The 23,400-nt window shown below is 45.0% G+C and overlaps 1 long non-coding RNA gene across 1 annotated transcript; it reads left to right on the forward strand.

The window, feature by feature from the left end:
• Positions 1-5,913: 5,913 nt before the first annotated feature.
• Positions 5,914-20,162, forward strand: LOC140000561 (uncharacterized). Its single transcript, XR_011805602.1, has 2 exons — positions 5,914-13,724; positions 19,250-20,162. It is a non-coding gene; the product is annotated as an uncharacterized lncRNA (long non-coding RNA).
• Positions 20,163-23,400: the final 3,238 nt, after the last annotated feature.

A 23,400-nucleotide genomic window follows, 5' to 3' on the forward strand; every position in this document is an offset into this window, starting at 1 on the left:
CATGTGTGTTTTCCCACCATGTTTCTCTGATTCCTATGGCATCATAACTCTCAAACTAGGCACAGAGCTCCAGTTCTTCCTGTTTGTTGTCCAGACTACATGCATTGGTATACCCGTGCTTGAGGTGGCTGGACATAGGGTCGTTTCTGAATATGCAGGTGTCACAGCTTTGGACATTTCCCCCCAAGTTTGCTAGTTTAAAACACAATTCACCAAATCCTTCAATCTGCTAGCAAAGATTTGATGCAAAGGAGATCAAATATGTTGGCAGTTTGTGTTGCAGGAAGAATGGCTGAAAACACGACAGACACCAGATGGTCAGATCATGCTCCCCTTTAATTACCCGAATAGCCTAGCTTTTATAGTGAACTTAACAGGGGCGGATAGTGTCTCAAACAAGATTATTGGTCAAAAGCACTCAGACAAACAACTACAAGAAAACAACCTCCTTGTGATTAGCAGTCACGTAGATCTTGTCCTTGAAGCCAGCTGCTGGCAACAATATTTTTCTAAATTCCTCAATTGGGCGATGTGGGAACACTGTCATGGGAACTTATCATAGTTGCCCTGGTAGCTTGGTTTGCTCAGCTGAAGCAAGCTGTGGGATCTTTGCTGTTTCAAAAAATCCCTCAACAATTCCCCCTTTTTCTTTTTGAGCAAACCAAGCCCAATGTAACAGTTTTGCAAGTAACGCTTTAACCACATTTATTGCAATACAACACGTAATGATGATTAACATCACAACAAGCAGAATACTTAATCCCTCTTTGACTAATCCCAGTAACCATCTATGCATCGTTTCAAATAAATCAGTGAGCCATTGATCGAAAGGATTGATATCTGATTGAATATTTCTCATGAGCTCTTTCAGGAAAGTAATGGATTTGTGAATTGACTCACTATGATCAGAAAGGCTTAAACAGCACATTCCCTCAAAGTCCTCACACCCATGCCCTTGAGCCAAGAGCAAGAAGTCAACGGCAGCTCAATCCTGTAAGAGCGCATGTCGCAGACTATTTTGATCTGGTAACATCTCCTCAAGTATCTCTGTCGTGGCATGGGCTTGCTTCTCGGCCCAGCATACCAATTCTTCTAAGTTGTTACGTGCGGCCACAGATGCCACTCCTGGCACGAAAATTGCCAGTGCCGCTCTAGCTGCATCACCAAGCAATTCAACATTATCATTGCAATCTGGTGTGAGCAATGCCCATTTATGTCTGGTGATCTCACGCAACTGTGACAAGCTAGGAGCAAATATAGTGAGTTTACCTAAGTAACATGGACCTCCAATAGCATTTGCAGGGATACCTTGCCAGGCCCTATCCCCGCAAATCAGAAAAACATCAGGAGGTAAGGCCATAGCTGTAAAATTGTTCCAAACGCTATAGTTGTTACCCCTTGTCTCCGTGCCATAAGCCCCTAAACCCTGCCTAGCAGTGTCATTGTAACCACAGGTGTTATGTGTATTTCTGTACCCGTATGGCCCTTTCCAAGTTCCTGTAGCAGGATCTCGGTAATTCATTCTTATTTGTAGTAACACATTTGGTGCTGCTCTATTTATTGTTTGAAAATGAATACTTGCAAGAGGGTCTTCTCGGTCACTAATCAAACATAAGTGATTCAAGACACCCAATGCCTTGGACAATCGCTCATCGATGTCCTTGATCTCTTTTAATCTCACTAATTGTTCCTTTAAAACCTGATGTGATCGTTCGACCATCACTTGGCCCGTGGGAGAATATGGAACACTCGTTTTTGGCTGAATCTGTAGGAAAATCCATTCCAGAACTCGAAAATGCTGCCCTATCATTCCACCCTTGCCATCACCTGTGTCACTTATACTACTCCTATTACCCGTGCTATTAGTGTCAGTGGCATCCTCCTGAAACCGTTTCTGTCTTTGTCGCCCCTTACTCTCCCCCTTTTCTTTTTGCCACTGACCAATCACCGCAAATGGATGAGACACATGATTGCTAATTAGGAAGGAGAGTGCAACGTCTACTATACGTCTGCAAGCAATGCCGGCTGCAACCTTAGAAGCTATTTGTGAAAGAGCCTGCCGTTGGTCATTTGTTAGTGTAATCTGCGGCTCTGCACTCCTGCCCCGCAATAAAGGTAGTAATATAGCTAAGTCGTCATTAGTAATCTGTACAATGTGGCAACCCCACTGAATATTATCCAGGAACATTTGTACATCTGTCAAATTGTGTAACACCATAGTTATATCACCTATCTGGGGATGAATAGTAGAGTCTGATATTTTCCATCCCAAGTATAGCCATGGCTGTTTCTGTTGAACCTTCTCTGGGGCTATCTTCAACCCTTTTGCTTCCAAAGTATCCCAAATAAATTTTCAAACAATAACAATGGGGAAGGAGTTAACAATAAGCGTGCCAAGTTTCGACAGTCAAGTGGACACATTGTTTTTGCCTGAAAAATCCATTGAATTATCTGTCGAGCCACCTGGGATTGTAATCCATAGTCCAAAACCATTTTTCGAGCTTGTTGTAGAAGCTTGCAGTCATGTGGCTGCCACAACCCGGTGCCTTGCACAGGGTCGATAATAATAGGGCAGGCCAAGGTTGTAGCATGCCTATGCCCCTCTATGAAAGCATCACGTATGACGTCGGAGCACCTGTCCCTCCTTGGACAGATGGAACCTGCTGTAACAGCCGACGTTGACACGGCGAGGGGTGGCCCAGCAGTCTGAAGGGTGCCCTCAAGCATGCTCATTATTTTTCCTGAGGAAGTGGAATCCAGGTGGTGGGAACCGAACGTGGCACTCAGATCCTCAGAGGAGCCGGATCCGTCCAAAGACACTTGTTGCAAGGTGCTCACAGTGCAATGGTTTCCCTCTAGTGAAGACCGGAAAGTCAAAGCCTCAAGGATTTTTGTGGGCTCAGCTGGAGGGTCCAGAGACACAGGATCAGAGCACCCTAACCTGTGTTCAGAGCTTATGGTTGAAAATATGTCTTTTTCTGCAGAGAGATTCCAGCTTGATGGGTCAGACATGAGCTTCAGTGTGTTCTGAGAAAGCAGAGATTTGTCCTCTCCATCCTCAGTGAAGGTGTCATTGACAAGGACGATGCTTGTTGTAGAGAAGACACGTTTGGTAGGTCTTGTTTGACATAGCTGCCTGAAACCAGGTGCAAGAAGCATAGATTTCTGGTCTATCTTCTCAGGTAAAGAAGTCTGTGTTGCTCTGGACTTCAGAGAATTACAGCTCCAAAGAGATTTGAAGGGAGAAATGCTGGTCATACCTTGCAATGTATCCTGAAGGGCTTTAATTTGCTCCGTCAGCCTCTGATTACAGTTTTTCAGGTGGTAGTTTTCTAGCTCAAGCTCTCTCAGCTTAGATGTTACCCACTCCTTGATCTTGGCAGCTTCCTCTTGAACAATTTTGAGTTCCTCAGTCCTCAGCTGTTTCTGTTTTGCTAGCTGAGTCTCCAGTCTGTTAATCAGGTCTTGTTTTCTTTGCAGTGTACCCATCAGCTCCTTCAGTGAAGGTCGATTTTCGCAAGCTGCTGCTGCACCTCTCATTGGCAAAGCATCCTGAGTGGATTTATTGCTGCCTGGCAGCGGCACCGATGCTGGCAGCACAGCTTTATCAAGATTTTCCGGCTCAGGGGGTGGGGAGGGCAGCCCCCACTCCCCATTAGCACTCTGCTCCGATAGTCCCTCAGTTATTTCTGCCGCTGATTGCTTTATTGGAGAGGTCATACCCCGAACCGGGGTGGGTGCAGGAACCGATGATAAAGATCGTGTCAGCCGCATTCCTGAGGTCTCAGGTTTCATACTCGGCGGTCTGTCAGTCCCAGACAGTACTGAGAAAGCTTGCGCCGCTGCCATAGCCGGCTGCCGTTCGGTTTTTATACCACACAGCGCATTAAGCACTGCAATCCAGGTCGTACATAAATCTTTATCGAACTTTCCACTTGTGATGGTTGTATCCCGTAAATGATCTCCTACGAGCCGCCACTCATCTGGGCTAAAAATTAGAAGGATTTCCTTTAGAAAAGCCTCCTTCTGGGCCCAGTGTACCAAGGATTTGATCTGTTTTACATTGCAAGATATGCTTCTCTCAGAGAGAATGCTAGAGAGAAGCTGCATAGCCGCTTCCTCCTCCATGGTTACGTCAGACGGGCTGCAGGGTTGTGATCTCCGCCCCTCTGCTATGTGCCAACTCGCCACACGGTGGCGGTCGTCTGCCGTTGTTCACTGACGCCTCTGGTCTCCCATAGCAACTCGATCCCGGATGTCCCGCGTCTCACCGCGATTACGTCACTTTTCCGCGTCCCACCGCGATTCCGTTGTTCCTCCGTCTCACCGCAATCCGTGTCAATCAATCAATCTCCACGTCTCACCGCGATCTTTATCAGTCAGTCAGTCTCCGCGTCTTACCGCGATCATCTGTGTCTGGGTCTCTCCGTGTGTCTCAGGTCTCTCAGCGTCTGTCGGGTTTCTCAGGTCTCTCAGGTCTCAGCATCTGTCAGGTCTCTCAGGTCACAGCCTGTTCGGGCGCCATATGTTGCAGGAAGAACGGCCGAAAGCACGACACACACCAGTATGGTCAGATCATGTGCCATTTTATTACCTGAATAGACTAGCTTTTATAGTGAACTTAACAGGGGCGGATAGTGTCTCACACAAGATTATTGGTCAAAAGCACTCAGACAAACAACTACAAGAAAACAACCCCACCTGCAAGAAAACAACCCCCTTGTGATTAGCAGTCACATAGACCTTGTCCTTGAAGCCAGCTGCTGGTAACAATATTTTTCTAAATTCCTCAATTGGGCGATGTGGGAACACTGTCATGGGAACTTCTCATAGTCGTCCTGGTAGCTTGGTTTGCTCAGCTGCAGCAAGCCGTGGGATCTTTGCTGTTTCAAAAATCCCTTAACAAGTTTGGGCAATGTTTTTTGATGTATTTAATTATTTTTTATTGATAAGAGTTGGGTTGCAACTGCAAAATCTATGGTCACCCTCCAGCTTCGAGTCAGTGATCATTTATAATGGCTTTTACTTAGCTTTGTCTTCATACTAATTTTTTTGCAATGTCCACATTTCAAAGTGAAAGTTTGAGCAGCTAAAGCATTTTTGAATAAACAACAGGAAAACTGAAATATTTGTTTTGGTCATAACAATTAAATTTCTAAGGAATTAATTATGTAAGTAATAAAGAGGTTAGCCTTAAAAAATATCTATATCCTAAAAGCTACAAGTTTTTTAAAACTATCACAATCACAGTGAAGATAAAAAGAAGATATTTAATTTATTGTTACAAAGCATCAAACATGGCTATCACTATATTCATAAATAAATAGAATAGATATTATGTATTATAAAATTAATTACCAATGCCTTTTTATTTGATTATTATCACTACTGGTCTCATATCTTAACAGCATTTTACAAATAAATATTAATGCTTTGTTTAAAACTTTTAGTTGAAAGTGATATGAAATACACTTTATTGCAAAACAAATTGAGTTCAGTATTAATGCTTAAATTTCTTTCAACATTTTGCTGTCTTAAGATGCCTTAAAAATAACATATGGGTATTAATGCTACAATAGAATAATTACGATCTACAATTAAAAAAACAAAACACCACATGTCACTTACTACAGAGTCGATCCCATAATTCAAATGATTAAGTGTATTTTCATAGCTTTCTGAATTAAAATGCAATAGAAAAAATATTTGGAAGTTTTATCTGTTTGGAGATAAACCCAGATAAACAGATAAACTTTACAGCATGATTTATTATATATTTATATATATATATTTTATATATATATTTTTATATTACAGATTTATTCCCTAGGGGAGCTGTCGCATTGAAAGGACGCTACTGGATATGTGGAAGCCAAGCTTATAGAGTGCTTCCTTTTAATTGGGCAGGTATTTTTTATGCTGGACTTATCACACCACTATTCTTTCTGATAACAGAACTTGAAGGTAAAGGATTGGGAATCCAATTATATGATGACCTTAAAAGAGAAAATAGGACAATAGATATATCCCTAGCTTCCGGAAGTAACCAGAAAATGGGGTAAAGATGAGTGGCCTCCAGGGAGAATTATCCAACATTATGGTCCAGCCACTTGGAACCTGAATGAGGTGGTTGCAGGGAGCTCAGGAGCCAATTACAACCTAAGTCACATCATAAGGTTGCAGACAGTATTTGAAATCAAATTTGCCAATCAAACCACCAAGGCTCTTGACTTGCTCGCTGGTCAAGCCACAATAATACAACATTGCGTGGTCTTTGATTACTTACTAGCAGAAGGAGGAGGTGTCTGTGGAAAGCTGAATGATTCAAGTTGCTGTCTTAAAATTGATGATAACGGGAAAGTCGTTAAATTACAAAGGGAATTAGAAAACTAGCTCATGTACCCGTACAAACCTGGAAGGGCTTAAATCTTGAATGGAACATCTGGTCCTGGCTCCCAGGACTAGCATGGGTAAAACAGATACTATTTTATTTGTGCTTGGATTCATCTTATTTATGGTGATGCCTCGTTTAATCTCTTTTATGATCAAGTTAATTTGAAAAACAGTAAATGAAGTCCTAAACTCTATGAAGACAGTAACTATTAATGGGCAAACAAAAGATTCTACTATTAACCTCTTTTCAGTGGTTTGTGGGGATAGGACAAGTGGTCAAAAAATGGAACACAGGAAGTTCCGCACCAACTTACGACAAAACTTCTTCAAAGTGAGGGTGACGGAGTACCCCTGCCTGCTCGGGGAGGGGTCGGGGCTGCGGTTCTGACCAAGCAGCTCTGTGCCGCATTATTTGGGGGGGAAGGGGGGTTTAGGGTTTGGCTCCGTTCGTCTCCCTGCCAGGAGCCCTCGCTGCAGCCGATCTGCGCGAGGTCCTCGTTAAAAAAAATTAAGGGCATTGGCAAATTGGGTAAGTATAAAAATGGATGTATTGCAATCATATTTTTCTCCAATTTAAATTTCAAGCATTGCAAAAAGAACGTCTTTTCCTGTTGGCCAGTTGCTCCTATTACATTTACAGACTCAGCGCTTTTCCAGAATCAGTTTTTGAATTAACACAGAAAGAAGCTTCTGTATCCAACAAAAAAAAGTCCATGCTTCTCTCTTTGTTCCCTAGGTTCCCGTCATTCCTGCTCTGACTGTTGCAAATTTATCCTGCAACCTAAGGCTTTTTTTTTTTCTTTTTCCCAGTGTCCTTCCTTCTTGCAGTACGCACGCTGGTTCTGTCCTAATGTTCCTCTAAACCCTCCTAAAGTCCTCTCTTTACCTTTCTCAATTCCCCCTTCCCCCACCTCCTTCTCTCTTTCTGTTCTAGTGCAGCCACTGTTTGCCATGGCTATCACCTTAGATAACTTCTGTCCTTTAATTCAAAAATCGAAGCCGAAATTCCTTTAAGTGGTATATTCTTTATTGCAGCGCTGGATGCACGGGGGATCTCTCCACCTATCGTGCATACCCAAAGCGGAAAGCAGTCTTGAATTTATACAATCAATCTATCAATATTCTACAAGCGCCTATACATATTCATTACCTATCCCCGCCTTCCCTCGCTTCTCATGCTAATTAGCCTTTTGGCACCTTGCGCCTGCGTAGAGCTTCCCAAGAATTGTGGGCAGGGGTCTTTGGGACGTGGGCAGGGGTCTTGGGGAGGAAGACCCCGAGTCTTCCTCACAGTGTACTTTTCACCTTTGGTCAGGAATCTGCTGAGTTGGCATGTTTCTTAATTGCAAGCGCTGGTTGTTGCTAATTCTTCCATTTGTTGTATCTTTATAATGAATTCCAATGTCCAGTTTTGAGATTTATAGTCCTTACATTTGTTTCTCTGTCCGTCTGCCGCTTCCTTATCATGAGTTCCAGTGTCTTGTTTCGAGATTTTTTTTTACCAGCAGGGCTAGGGAGGTGATCGTCCCCCTGTACTCGGCTCTGGTGAGGCTGCACCTCGAGTACTGTGTTCAGTTTTGGGCCCCTCGCTACAAGAAGGACATCGAGGTGCTTGAGCGGGTCCAGAGAAGGGCGACGAAGCTGGTGAGGGGCCTGGAGAAAAAGTCCTATGAGGAGCGGCTGAGGGAGCTGGGCTTGTTCAGCCTGGAGAAAAGGAGGCTCAGGGGCGACCTTATTGCTCTATACAGATACCTTAAAGGAGGCTGTAGCGAGGTGGGGGTTGGCCTGTTCTCCCACGTGCCTGGTGACAGGACGAGGGGGAATGGGCTAAAGTTGTGCCAGGGGAGTTTTAGGTTGGATGTTAGGAAGAACTTCTTTACCGAAAGGGTTGTTAGGCATTGGAACAGGCTGCCCAGGGAAGTGGTGGAGTCACCATCCCTGGAAGTCTTTAAAAGACGTTTAGATGTAGAGCTTAGGGATATGGTTTAGTGGGGACTGTTAGTGTTAGGTTAGAGGTTGGACTCGATGATCTTGAGGTCTCTTCCAACCTAGAAATTCTGTGATTCAATTCTGTGAGATATGCAGTCCTTGTCTGGGGATTGTCCTTGCCTCCCCAATGCCTCCCCAATGCCTCCTTAATCACCTTCGCATCTTCCCTATTCCTAAATACTTTACACGCTTCATTCAATAACTTTTCTAGGTCTCCCAAGTCTTGTCCCTCCAATTTCGCTAATTTCTTTCTGATATCAGGGGCCGATTGCCCTAGAAAGAGGCTAGCCAATTGCCTCTGTTCGTCTTCCGAAGCCGGGTCCAAATTGGCATATTTTCTCATTGCATTTCAAAGTTAGGCAAAAATTCCGCAGGGGTTTCTTTCAGACCTTGCTGGATACTACACAGGGTTGAATGATTTATAGCTTTTGGAACCATGTTCTCAATTCCCAATTTAATCTGATTTCGGTATTTACATAACTGTTCATAATTTCTGGGGTGATTAGGGTCTCAGTGGGGGTCGGTCAGGGGAATGCAGTCATCTACAGTTCCCTGAGTGGTCCCATTGGCAAGCTGAACTTGCACATGAATTCAGACTGTTTTAAGAATTAGCTGCTTTTCTGTTTCCAACATCTCCCCCAACATTAGATCAATGTTTCCCCAGTCTGGATCCTGATTTTTTTTCTTCTCTCTATTAAGTCCACCATTGGTTACAATACTTAGTTATGGTCTTACAATTAACATTTCTTCCGTGTGGCCCACCAATGTCCTTCCAATGGGCCAAGATACAACCCAGAGGGGTCTTTTTATTAGTAGTACTCAAAGTTCTTCCTATTATGATGTCTTTTCTCAATCTCTTACGCTTCGTCTGTCTTCGTCCGTATTCCTTGCGGAATAGCGGAACCACGGATTGGGACTCCGCACTCGCTTCTCAGCGATGCTGCTTCTCACTCACACAGCACAATCACGCAATCACACAAAGAGGCCCCTTACACTTCTCACTCAAGCAACACAAAAATAACAATCACTACTATAAATAGTGTCACTTATTACAACAAATTTCCCAGCATAAATCATGATCCGTTAGGCATTTTCTGTTATTCAATGTCAAGAACACATTCAGAGTCAAAGTGCCAGAACAAATCCAAAACTAAACAAAGTTAAAACAACGTACCAACTAAATCACACCCAGTAACTAGTAGTACGGCACCCAAAGTAGAATGTCTTCCACGCTTTATAGGTACCTTCCAAAACAACAGTATACCAATCAAACAAAATTCCAAAAAGAATACCTTTGCAAAAGAAGGTCCTTGTCTGTCCCCATGGTGAGCCAGCTGAGGCAAGGAGTCTCTCCAAGAATTTTCCAGAGCACACCTAGAGAATCCCACGTCTCAGTGGCTCCCGCAGCCAAACAGAGTGTATCCCACCTGGGTTACCAAACTGACACAGTGCTAACTCAATAACCAAAGTTATTAAGCAGGTATTAAAATGGTCAAAAAATGGAGCACAGGACGTTCCGCAACAACACGTGAAAGAACTTCTTCATGGTGAGGGTGACGGAGCACCGGAACAGGCTGCCCAGGGAGGTTGCACAGTCTCCTTCTCTGGAGATATTCAAGGCCCATCTGGACACCTACCTGGGCAACCTGCTCTAGGGAACCTGCTTTGGCAGGGGGGTTGGACCCTATGATCTCTCGAGGTCCCTTCCAACCCCTACAATTCTGTGATTCTGTGATTCTTTATTACAGTGCCGGGTGGGTGGGGGAATCGCATAACACACACACCAAGGGTTACTGGTAGTGTGCTTATATTAGTGGGATAAATATGTATTCATTTCATTTCCCCTAAGTCTCTTGCATATTCATCAGGTCTCCAAAGAATCATTAACGTAGGTTCCTGCCCCTATTTGCATGCGTGTTGCCGACGGAAGGAAGACCAAGACGCTCAATATGAGTGAACAGTGAACTTCAACTTTAATGGATAGCTCAGTCGCCTTTTATCTAGTTTGAACATAATCAACTCATACATATTGCAGAAACTAAGCTCAGGATTGGTTAACACTTCCCGGGCTTTTCAGTCTGGTCCTCCTTCTTTTGGCTACCTGTCCCGCCTTAGGGACTTTCCCGATGGCCCAAGGGCATCGTGTCCTTGAGCCTGATTGGCTCTCAGCCAGCTGTGTACTTGCCAAGGCTCATGTGAGTTGAGTACGGTGCTTCACCAGCCCATTGTCTCCCAACTGCTCAACATCCACATGTCCTGCCTCACTTAACCATTCCTCCACACATGCGTACTGGAGTCCTGGGTGGTCATCCGGCATACTCTGGTAGTCTTTTGCTGAAGGCCAGAAGTCTTCCCTGCTGCTAATCTTCTGGCCTTTTCTGTCTTGGACAGACCTCAGCAGTCAAGCCAGTTCTTGCTGGTTCCATTATGTATGCATACAGTCTTTTACTCCCTTATCTCTGGAGTCGTTAACATACAATTGTGTTAGCTAAGACCTACAGAATCAACATCCTTTATCTTGTTCCCTGTCTCACATTCTTGCTAACATTCTGAGCTGTAGAACTTCGGTTTTGTGGTAGGGTGTTCACTGATAACTAATGAATGCATGTTGACTAATATTTTTATAATATAGCTATAATAGTCTGATCTAAAACAGCAAAGGTTATACCCAAGTGTTAGAAATGGCTCAATCTTCAAAATAGGATTAAATAAAAAAATAGGATTTATTAAAAGAATAGAGGTAAGCAAACAGCGCTGGGTGCACCGGGAGTCTCCGCTCCACCAGGACGCACCCCAGCCACATCAAGTAGCTGATTTTTATACTCCTAGACTAATACATATTCATTACTACTTCTCAAAAAAAATAGGTTATTATAATTAGCTTCCGGGGTACAGTCCCTCCTACTGGAGCATGCGCATCAGTCTCCGGTGGTCCCTCTGGGAGTCTCTAGGGGTCTTTCATGCTGAAGGCTCGTAGTCTTCCTCTCCAAGCTTTTTTCTCGTCCTTCCCCTTTGTACTCCCTTGGCACCGTATCAAGTTTATAGAACATCCCCTGCAGGTCTTGTCTCCCAGCCGTCCTTCAGCTTCTTTTTTTCTTCTTCTTAATCTCTTGGCCACCTGGCCAGATATCAGAGGCTTGCATAGTATCCCATAACAGTCACTAGTTGTTATCAGTTGTTCTGAAACCCCCAGACATCAAAGACTTCATACAAACACAAATAGCTTTCTTATTGACACTTCACGAGTAATTAAAACATTCTTCACCAGCCATTCACAGGGACAGTCACACCTATAGCAGTGTTAAGTTAATCTCGAAGAAGACAGGAAAAAAAAGGCTGTAACTGTTAGAAATAGAAGTCCGGAATAACAAAAGCAAACAGGTTCATAAATTTGAGGAGTATTTTCTGAAGACTTGATATATTGACTAGAATGAGGGGGAGACTGGGACACACTGCATCTGTGGTTCAAGAATTAAATTGCCAGTGCAGGGCCCAGAGGCAGACAGGACTGTTCTTTATGGACACGAATTGTTAAAACATTCCTCACACAAGCAATTGTGGGGAACAAAAATGAATCAGCTCTAAGTATGAGACTGCTAAAAGCAAAGGTTAAAACAGCTACTCAGGAATGTGAACTATGTTGTGAGGAGTTGGTTAAATATTGGTTCTGATAGCAATAGGTATGGATGGTGGGGAGAAATTATTCATTTCAGTTAAGACTGTGTGACTCGAGCTGCTGCTCTTTTGTGTGGTCCTGTTGGAAACCTTAGAGAAGAAGGATTTAAGCAATTCATATCTGAACAGATTTTTGAGGTCTCAGAGTGATGAAATATTTTTTCATCACAAGAATAAGTTTTATTCTTCCTTTGATCTGGGAACAGGACTTTTACGTAAAGAAGAAATACCAGACCTTGCTACTTAGTCTTTTTTCTACTACCAGAAGATGCCTGACCCTACTAGCTTAGTCATACTGATGTTAGGTTTGAATTTTTGTTTCTTGAATGCTTATTTTTTGGAGGATGCAGTTCACTTCTAGTTTTAGTTCATACTGTGAGAAACAAAGTTGTGTTTTTGCAGTAGAATGTGTTTTTGCAGTGGAAAATTGCACTAACCTTGCATATTCAGAAGTGATTGTGCAGGCGTGACAGTAACATAGCAGTGGGGAGTATGTTGCGCAGATAAGGGGAAGGTACCACTATCCCAAAATTAGGATAGCTAAGAAAAACAGGACAAGCAGTGCAAAATAAGTAAAAACAAAAAAACAAACAAAAAAAACACAAAAACAAACAAACAAACAAACAAAAATGCAGGCCCTCTAGTCACTAGAGAAGAAAGAAAAATAAAAGAAAAATGAGAAATTAATGGTTGGTCAAATCAAATTGTACATACATGTATATGGATGCCCACCATTGCAATCACGAATAAAATAGCTTCACAGAAGTCCCTGTCTGAGAAAATTATTGAGGTATTTCTCACAATCTGGGGGCTCATCCAGGATCTTGTCACCTACTGGAGAGTTCTTGCCAGCACGGACGGGAAAGTGCACCCCCCTGATTTCAGCAGTCCTGTCGGGGGTGGTGGGTTGTGTCGGGATGGCTGACAAAGAACCGAGACAGTTAAACTGAAGACAGGTTCTCTGAAGGACTAGGGAGAAAGGAGAACAGTAGGTACAGGTACAATTATTTAAAGAGACCCAATAATTCCGTGCACTGACCAAGGTAAGGCAAGCTTTAGTGTATTGCCTTGGGGGGTTCGGGGAGACTTTTGTGTGGAGTGTGAATGAGACGCACTTTTAGTGTGAAGTGAGTGTGGAGTCCAAATCTGCAGTTCTGTGGTCCTGTGAAGGGCGCAGCCGGAGACAGACAAAGTGAAACATAGAAGAGTGAAAGAGAGTCTTGGGAAATTAGGAGCCTTTAGGTGTATGGTACCCTGGGCACAGTAAATTGTTTGGCAGTTGTACTGGGTCTGGCTGGAATGTTAACTTTCCCGGCAGCAGCCCATACAGTGCCATACTCTGTACTTGTAGTTGGAACAGCAGTGTTATCACACCAGTGTTGTGTCTACTGCTGAGCAGCAGTGGCACAGTATTGGGCCTTCTCTAACCCTCCTAGGGGATGGGCAAAAAGTGAGAAGAGAAACATCACTAGGGCAGCTGACCTAAACCAATCAAAGGGATATTCCATACCATGTGATGTCACACTCAGCAATAAAAGGTGGAAACAGGAAGAAGAGGGGAGGGGTGGGCTCTCGTTGAGAAGACGTCAGTCCTCCTCTCGAACACCGGCTGCGTGCGTTGAGGCCTTGCTTCAAGGACGTGGTCAATCATCGCTCATTTGTGGGAAGTAGAGAGTAATTTCTTTCCTCTGCACTTCCATATAGCTTTCATTTATTTTGTTTGTTTGTTTTCCTCCCTTCTTTTTATTTTTCCTTTTCCCCTCCCTTTTCCCCTTTCCCTTTTTATTTCCCCTTAGTTAAATTGTTTAGTTCATGGTAGTCTTTATTTAATTATTATAATTATTTCCCTTTAATTAAATTATCCTTATCTCAACCCGTGAGTTGTTCTTTGCTTTACTTCTCCCCCTCCTCATCTAAAGGAGGAGGAGTGAGAGAGCGGTTGTGGGGTTTAGCTGCCCAGCACGGTAAAACCACCACAGTCCTTTTTGGCGCCCAACGTGGGGCTCGAAGGGTTGAGATAAAAATAGAATTGATTAAACGCATACAACTAACACGCTTGCTAGTAACCATGTACATTGTCCTGTTAATAATAGCTTTGTTCATATGTCATGCAATCCATGTCATATTCTCCTTTCTCCTATATATCCGATCCGACAAAGTGCTACAATCTGTGTTCACTTTTTTTAATTCGCTGTGCTGCCAAGCACTGACCTTGGGTTTAATCTGGAATTCAGGCTCTGCGCTGTTATCATTTGGGTCCCATGGAAACTATCTTTCAGAGAATATTCAGAACTACACTGCCTTCCTTTTCTCATCTGGACACCAGTTTATTAATAATATTAGGAATGTTACCTTTCCCTTCTTTCACAGTGGGCTAATTACAACAGTTTGGTATTATTTTGAAGATCCATCTGTAACCCATGTATTGCTATTTCTAATTCTGAATAACAGGTTTCATTTTCTCTCTAAGATTAGTCGATTGTTTAGAAAACTTACTTGGGAATCTGTCCTGAAACAGTCTTGTGGTGAGTGGCTAGGTGTGTGGGATGATGTTAGCAGATACCTGTCACGAGTGTCTCCTCCAATAGTTTTGAACTTCACCCCTGAGCAAGTGCTAAATCCTAAAAACTTGGTAGAATGTTTGAGAGTTGTATGTCCTGACCCTGATAATGCCGGAGAACGACAGCTTGCAGCATTGTGCTGGGTCCTGGCTTATTCCTATCAAACACTGTTTAACATCATCCAGCAACTTGAAGAGAGGGAGGAAGTCTCTGAATCTGATGACCAAGTAACACACGCTGTGGCTGACCCAGAGGACCAACCAACTATGGTATCAGTCGCCCCCATAGTCAAGTCAAAACAATGGAAACGGAGGTCAGCTCGTTTACTAAGGGAAGAAGGCTCTCCTAAGAAGGAGGGAGAAGGGGAAATGGCAGGCACCTCTAAAGCAGAGCCATCACAAAAACAGCAGGAAGACGAGACGGAAATCATAAAGGAATCAGAAATCACTCGATCCTTATCCCTGAGTGAGTTGCGAGAAATACAAAAGGATTATGGTCGACGCCCAGGTGAACACATCCTCACCTGGCTGCTCCGATGCTGGGATGCTGGGGCCAATAGCCTACAATTAGAAGGCAATGAAGCCAAGCAGCTGGGATCCCTCTCTAGAGAAAGGGTAATCGACAAAGTAATCGGGAGAGGAGCACAGGCCCTCAGCCTCTGGAGACGACTCCTGGCAGCTATGAGAGAAAGATATCCCCATAAGGAAGATATTGTATATCATATAGGCAAGTGGACCACTATGGATAAAGGTCTCCAGCACCTGTGGGAATTAGCTGTGCGGGAGATGATTTATAGTGATTTGGACAATGCCCAGACACCTCAAGACCCCGATGAAGTCCAGTGCACAACATCCATGTGGCGTAAATTTGTGCGGAGTGCACCATCAGCACATGCCAGTACCCTGGCAGCAATTCGCTGGGATGAGGAGATGGGACCAACAATGTATGATGTGTCCTGCCAGCTTCAACAATATGAAGACAATCTCTCTGCTCCGCTACAGTCCTGTGTCTCAGCTGTGGAGAAACTGTCTAAAGGACTTGACAAGCTCGTGGAACGAGTATATTCCCCCTCATTTAGACAGAGTGATACTTCAGCCACTAAGAATCAGCATTCGCCTGCTCAAGAGAGAGAGTACCCAAGACGTACACCACGTGGCACCTTGTGGTTTTATCTGCGTGACCATGGGGAAGATATGAGGAAATGGGATGGTGTACCTACTTCAACCCTAGCTGCTCGGGTACGTGAACTGAAAGGAAATACAGCAGCAAGAAGAGGGGCTCCTAAGAAAAATGCTGCTCCAGTTTCTATTGGGCAGTACCCCAGAGGCAGTAGAAGAGCTGATGTTATTCTTGACCCTGATGAAGGGACCTCTACCTCTCATTTGCAAGAATTAAGTGGCAGACACTCCAGCCAGGACTAGAGGGGCCCTGCCTCTGGCCAGGTAGAGGAGAGGGATAACCGGATTTATTGGACTGTGTGGATCCGATGGCCTGGCACATCAGAACCACAAGAATACAAAGCTTTAGTGGACACTGGCGCACAATGTACCTTAATGCCATCAGGCTACCAAGGGACAGAACTCACCTTTATCTCTGGAGTGACAGGGGGATCCCAACAATTAACTGTACTGGAAGCTGAAGTGAGTCTAACTGGGAATGAGTGGCAAAAGCATCCCATTGTGACTGGCCCAGAGGCTCCGTGTATCCTTGGCATAGACTATCTCAAGAGAGGGTACTTCAAGGATCCAAAAGGATACCGGTGGGCTTTTGGCATAGCTGCTTTGAGCACAGAGAAGATTAGGCAGCTGTCTACCCTGCCTGGCCTTTCAGAAGACCCTTCTGTTGTAGGATTGCTGAAGGTTGAAGAACAACAGGTACCAATTGCTACTACAACGGTGCACTGACGGCAATATCGCACCAACCGAGACTCCCTGATTCCCATCCATGAGTTGGTTCACCGACTGGAGAGTCAGGGAGTAATCAGCAAGACTCGCTCACCCTTTAATAGTCCTATATGGCCAGTGCGAAAGTCTAATGGCGAGTGGAGACTAACAGTGGACTATCGAGGCCTGAATGAAGTCACGCCACCACTGAGTGCTGCAGTGCCGGACATGCTAGAACTTCAGTACGAACTAGAGTCAAAGGCAGCCAAGTGGTACGCCACAATTGATATTGCTAATGCATTTTTCTCCATCCCTTTGGCAGCAGCATGCAGGCCGCAGTTTGCTTTCACTTGGAGGGGCATCCAATACACCTGGAATCGGCTGCCCCAGGGGTGGAAACACAGCCCTACCATTTGCCATGGACTGATCCAGTCTGCACTGGAGCAAGGGGGAGCCCCTGAGCACCTTCAGTACATTGACGACATCCTCGTGTGGGGCAACACAGCAGAAGAAGTTTTTGAGAAAGGGAAGAAAGTAATCCAAATTCTCCTGAAAGCTGGTTTTGCCATTAAACAGAGCAAGGTCAAGGGGCCTGCACAGGAAATCCAGTTCTTGGGGGTAAAATGGCAGGATGGACGTCGCCATATTCCAATGGATGTGATCAATAAAATAAGAGCAATGTCTCCGCCAACTAGCAAAAAAGAAACGCAAGCTTTCCTAGGCCTCGTGGGATTCTGGAGAATGCATGTGCCAGGCTATAGTCAGCTTGTGAATCCTCTATATCGAGTGACTCGAAAGAGAAACTATTTTGAGTGCGGCCCTGAGCAACAACAGGCATTTGAACAAATCAAACAAGAAATAGCTCGTGCAGTAGCCCTTGGGCCTGTCCGTACTGGACCAGCTGTGCAAAATATACTGTACACTGCAGCTGGGGACCATGGCCTCACCTGGAGCCTTTGGCAGAAAACCCCAGAAGAAACTCGAGGTCGACCTCTGGGCTTCTGGAGTCGGGGCTATTGAGGATCAGAAGCCAATTACACCCCAACTGAAAAGGAGAAACTAACAGTGTCTGAGGGGGTTCGAGATGCTTCAGAAGTTGTGGGTACAGAGGCACAGCTCCTCTTGGCACCGCGGCTACCTGTGCTACATTGGATGTTCAAAGAGAAAATTCCCACTACACACCATGCAACTGATGCTACATGGAGTAAGTGGATAGCGTTAATTACACAGCGGGCTCGAATGGGAAAACCCAATCGCCCAGGAATCCTGGAAGAGATTATGGACTGGCCGGAAGGCAGAGATTTCGGAGTGCCAACAGAAGAGGTAACCTGTGCTGAAGAGGCACCACCATACAATGAGTTGCCAGAAGACAGAAAGCAGTATGCGTTGTTTACTGACGGATACTGCCGTGTGGTAGGGAGCCATCGGAAATGGAAAGCTGCTGTGTGGAATCCCATACGACGAGTTGTGGAGGCCATGGAAGGGGAAGGTGAGTCGAGTCAGTATGCAGAAGTAAAAGCCATACAACTAGCCCTAGATATCGCCGAAAGAGAAAATTGGCCAGTATTGTATCTGTATACTGACTCATGGATGGTGGCAAATGCTCTGTGGGGGTGGCTGCAGCAATGGAAAGAGAGCAACTGGCAGCGCAAAGGTAAACCTGTCTGGGCTGCTACCCTGTGGCAAGATATTGCTGCCCGGGTAGAAAACCTGGATGTTAAAGTACGTCATGTAGATGCCCACATGCCCAAGAGTCGCGCTACTGTAGAACATTGGAACAACGAAGAAGTGGATCGAGCTTCGAAAATTGAAGTGGCTCAGGTGGACCTAGACTGGGAACGTAAGGGTGAGCTGTTTGTAGCTCGATGGGCCCATGAAACATCAGGACATCTGGGGAGGGATGCCACATACAGATGGGCTCGTGATCGAGGGGTGGACTTGACCATTGAAGCCATCACACAGGTTACCCATGAGTGTGAGACCTGTGCTGCAATCAAGAAAGCCATGAAAGTAAAATCTCCCTGGAACAGGGGGAGATGGCTAGGGTTTCAATATGGTGAGGCCTGGCAAATTGACTATATCGGACCACTTCCAAAAACCCGCCAAGGCAAACGGTACATACTCACCATGGTAGAAGCAACTACTGGGTGTCTGGAAACATACCCTGTAAACCATGCCACGGCCCGAAACACTATCTTGGGCCTGGAAAGACAAGTATTGTGGCGTCATGGTACACCAGAGAGAATTGAGTCTGACAATGGGAGTCATTTCCGAAACAATCTTGTTACCTCCTGGGCAAAGAGGCATGGTATCGAGTGGGTGTACCACATCCCTTATCACCCACAAGCCTCTGGGAAAGTTGAGAGGTACAATGGACTGTTAAAGACTATGTTACGTGCATTAGGTGCTGGGAGGTGGAAACAATGGGACACAAATCTACCAGAGGCCACTTGGCTAGTTAACAACAGGGGGTCTGACAGCCGTGCTGGTCCTGCCGAAACAAAACCCCTACACACTGTGAAAGGAGCTAAAGTTCCCGTAGTGCATGTAGGAAGGTGGATGGGGAAGGCAGTGTGGGTTGCTCCTGCCTCGGGAAAAGGCAAACCCACTCATGGGATTGCCTTTGCCCAAGGACCAGGGTATACCTGGTGGGTCATGCAAAAGAATGGGGATATCAAGTGTGTGCCTCAAGGAGATTTGACATTGAGAGAAAACTAATCTGTAATCTAACTTATATGTTGTAGGAAGATGCTGTAGGATCAATGACAGGTCAACGTTGCAAGGAGCCGGGCAGTGCAACAAGGACTTGAGCTAAGCTGGTGCTCGTGTCCAGACATCCAACTCCACCTGCCTTGAGTGGCCACTTTGGCAGATGAAGACCTAATCATCAACAGTTCTTATGAACATTTTCCAAGAAAGACCTATGGAATGAAAAGATACACCTGCCTATTAATCCTGTCCTGTTAAATCCTTGTCCCATTAAAGGACAAGGAATAATGATGAGAATGCTTGTATGCTAAAGTATGGGGATCTGAGTGTGACACAAATGTTATGGAATAAGGGGTGGAGGTTGTACTGGGTCTGGCTGGAATGTTAACTTTCCCGGCAGCCGCCCATACAGTGCCGTACTGTGCACTTGTAGCTGGAACAGCAGTGTTATCACACCAGTGTTGTGTCTACTGCTGAGCAGCAGTGGCACAGTATTGGGCCTTCTCTAACCCTCCTAGGGGGTGGGCAAAAAGTGAGGAGAGAAACATCACTAGGGCAGCTGACCTAAACCAATCAAAGGGATATTCCATACCATGTGATGTCACACTCAGCAATAAAAGGTGGAAACAGGAAGAAGAGGGGAGGGGTGGGCTCTCGTTGAGAAGATGTCGGTCCTCCTCTCGAACACCGGCTGCGTGCATTGAGGCCTTGCTTCAAGGACGTGGTCAATCATCGCTCATTTGTGGGAAGTAGAGTAATTTCTTTCCTCTGCACTCCATATAGCCTTCATTTATTTTGTTTGTTTGTTTTCCTCCCTTCTTTTTATTTTTCCTTTTCCCCTCCCTTTTCCCCTTTCCCTTTTTATTTCCCCTTAGTTAAATTGTTTAGTTCATGGTAGTCTTTATTTAATTATTATAATTATTTCCCTTTAATTAAATTATCCTTATCTCAACCCGTGAGTTGTTCTTTGCTTTACTTCTCCCCCTCCTCATCTAAAGGAGGAGGAGTGAGAGAGCGGTTGTGGGGTTTAGCTGCCCAGCACGGTAAAACCACCACAGCAGTACGACCCACCTCTCTCCTTATCTTACTCTCTCCTTATCTTAGATACAGGAGTGTGGTACCCCTATGGACAGTAAAGTCCACAGCAGCACATCAGGAAGAGATGGGGAATAAGGGCTCCAACTGTGAGAAACACTCCGTAGCCAATAACTTAGGCTCAGGTGAGGATCTCAGTGAAGTAGCAATTTATTCGCAATTGCAATGGCGGGCACCCCACAAGCAGGAGAGCTCACCTACTAGTTCCAAAACACAGTTTATATACCTTTTGATGGCAGGACCCTCCCCTGTTTCCCCACTGAGTGGGTAATCCAGATTCACAATCTATCTGATGCTTCACAAACAATGCATGGCCTTCAGTTGCCAGCCTGTTAAATTTCAAATTTCTTTTGACATTTTTACTGCTTGAAGTGGTAATGTTTCTTCACTTATCTGACTTGACTTAACACCATGATTTTCATCTAATTGTCCTAAGGAGTCTGTTTGTCTGCATTTTACAAGGTCGCCTTCTAAGCTTTCTTATCACTGTAAGCATATCTCAATACCACATTCCTTCCCTCTAAACAATGTAACTCTGCAAAAACAACATTTCTATTCCCACCCAAGGAACAGCAGAATGGTGATGGAGACCCCAGAATTGTGCCTAAAGATAGTCCTTTGGGAAGAATGATAAGGAATTGGTAAAAGAACCCCAGAACAGGGAAAAAATAAAACAATGGTAAGATATTGTGTAATTGTCTGGCCTAAAGAGCCAATAAAAGGAACTTCACTATAATCCTAATATTGCACCGGTGGCAGAAGCAGCCTCTCCCAGAAGGGAGACAGGGCCTGCAATTAACACTGTCCCTAGAGAAGGAGTGCACTCTAGGCTCTGGCAAGAATTAGAACAATCTAGAAGAGATATTGAAAATTTCGCCTTCCCTGATACTAACACTACTAACTAACACTAACTGTGTATCCTCTTAGGGAGGTTCCAGTGAGACAAGGACAAATAGGTTATGTGAACTCCCCCCACCTTCCCAGCAGAGAGGTTAGGAGTTTTAAGAAGGAAATGAACTCTTTAATTGAGGACCCTACAGGACTAGCAGAACAGTCAGATCAGTATCTAAGGCCGAATCTGCATTCCTGGGGGGTAATGATGTCAATCTTGAGTATGTTATTCACTGGAGAAGAATGTTCAGGAGGGGAATGATTCGGTGGGTATCTATGTAAGAATGGAAAAGAACCAATGCCCCCCCAACTGGGAGTAATTCCTATAAAGCAGAAATATCCGCTTATCCAACTGGAATAACAACAACTAGCAAAACAGAAATCATATGAGAGACTTAGAGTCAGAATGAGAAAGTATTTGGGGTACTTACCTGTTGCTGACAGGTTGGAGAAGTGAGAAACAAAGAAACAAGCTGAGGGCACCTTCCCAAATCCACACTCTTCCACCTCCTCCCCGCCCTGAGTGGTGCGAGGGGTCAGGAGTGGAAGCTGCAGTTGGTCCATGGTGCTTAATTTCCTCTGCTCCTTCACATTCACTCTCTCCCCTGCTCTGGCATGGAGTCCCTCCCACAGAATCATCTAGGTTGGAAGAGACCTCCAAGATCACCTAGTCCAACCCCTGACCTAACACTAACAAGTCCTCCACTAAACCACATCAATAAGCTCTACATCTAAACATCTTTTAAAGGCCTACAGGGATGGCGACTCCACCACATCCCTGGGCAGCCCATTCCAATGCCTAACAACCCTCTCAGTAAAGAAGTTCTTCCTAATATCCAACCTAACACCCCCCCCCCCCCCCCCCGGCACAACTTTAGCCTATTTAGCCTCGTCCTATTGCTGGGAACGTGGGAAAATAGACCAATCCCCACCTCGCTACAGCCTCCTTTAAGGTATGGAGAGTGATAAGGTCACCCCTGAGCATCTTCTTCTCCAGGCTGAACAATCCCAGCTCCCTCAGCCGCTCCTCGTAAGACTTGTTCTCCAGACCCCTCACCAGCTTTGTTGCCCTTCTCTGGATTTGCTTGAGCACCTTGATGTCCTTCTTGTAGCGAGGGGCCCAAAAGTGAACACAGTACTCGAGGTGCAGCCTCGCCAGAGCCGAGTACAGGGGGACAATCACTTCCCTAGCCCTGCTGGCCACACCGCTTCTTATACAAGCCAGGATGCTGTTGGCCTTCTTGGCCACCTGAGCACACTGCTGGCTCATATTCAGCCGACTATCAACCAATACTCCCAGGTCCTTCTCCGCCTGGCAGCTTTCCATCCACTCATCTCCCAGCCTGTAGTGCTGCTTGGGGTTGTTGCGCCCCAAGTGCAGGACCCAGCACTTGGCCTTGTTGAACTTCATACAGCTGACCTCAGCCCATCGGTCCAGCCTATCCAGATCCTCCTGCAGAGCCTTCCTACCCTCGAGCAGATCGACACACGCACCTAACTTGGTGTCATCTGCAAACAGCTGCTCCCAGCTGCTGTTGTGCAGCAGTGTTTTTTTTTTGTTTGTTTGTTTTTGTTTGTTTGTTTGTTTGTTTTTTTTCCAGCTGAAACTGGCCCTTTTCTAACATGTGGCAGCCTCTGGATTCTTCTCACAGAGGCCACCACTACAGCCCCCCACTACCAGAACCTTGCCATGTGAACCCAATACACTAGGGCAGCTAGGTCATCGTTGCCCTGCAAAGTATCAGGGCTTAAATTAACTAATGAAACCCTAAAAGTTAACGGGGGTAGAAGGGACTGGGATAACAGTTCTACTTTTTGGGGACACCAAGGTGAGACTAGGGGATAAAATGATCACTGGGCAATTATTGTATGTACCTGAGGCAGGGACTAACTTGTTGGTAAGGGATTTGATGATGAAACTGAGCATTCGAATAGTAAATTGTTAGACTGGAATAATGGTGCTATTAAAGGGATGCTCTCAGATTCTGAGAGCAAAGATATATTCGTCTTGGAGTTGGAAGACCCTGAAGTGGGGCGGAATCAACAATACAGGTGGACAGTTTTACCTCAGGGATTTACGGAGTCACCAATTTATTTGAGCCAGTTCTAAAACAAATTTTGGAGCAATTCCAACCTTCTGAGGAGGCGTTACTGTTACAATATGTGGATGATCTTTTATTGTCAGGACAGGAGAAAACAGTTTT

Source organism: Anas platyrhynchos, chromosome W, assembly GCF_047663525.1.
Source record: "Anas platyrhynchos isolate ZD024472 breed Pekin duck chromosome W, IASCAAS_PekinDuck_T2T, whole genome shotgun sequence".
Classification (NCBI taxonomy): Eukaryota; Metazoa; Chordata; class Aves; order Anseriformes; family Anatidae; genus Anas; species Anas platyrhynchos.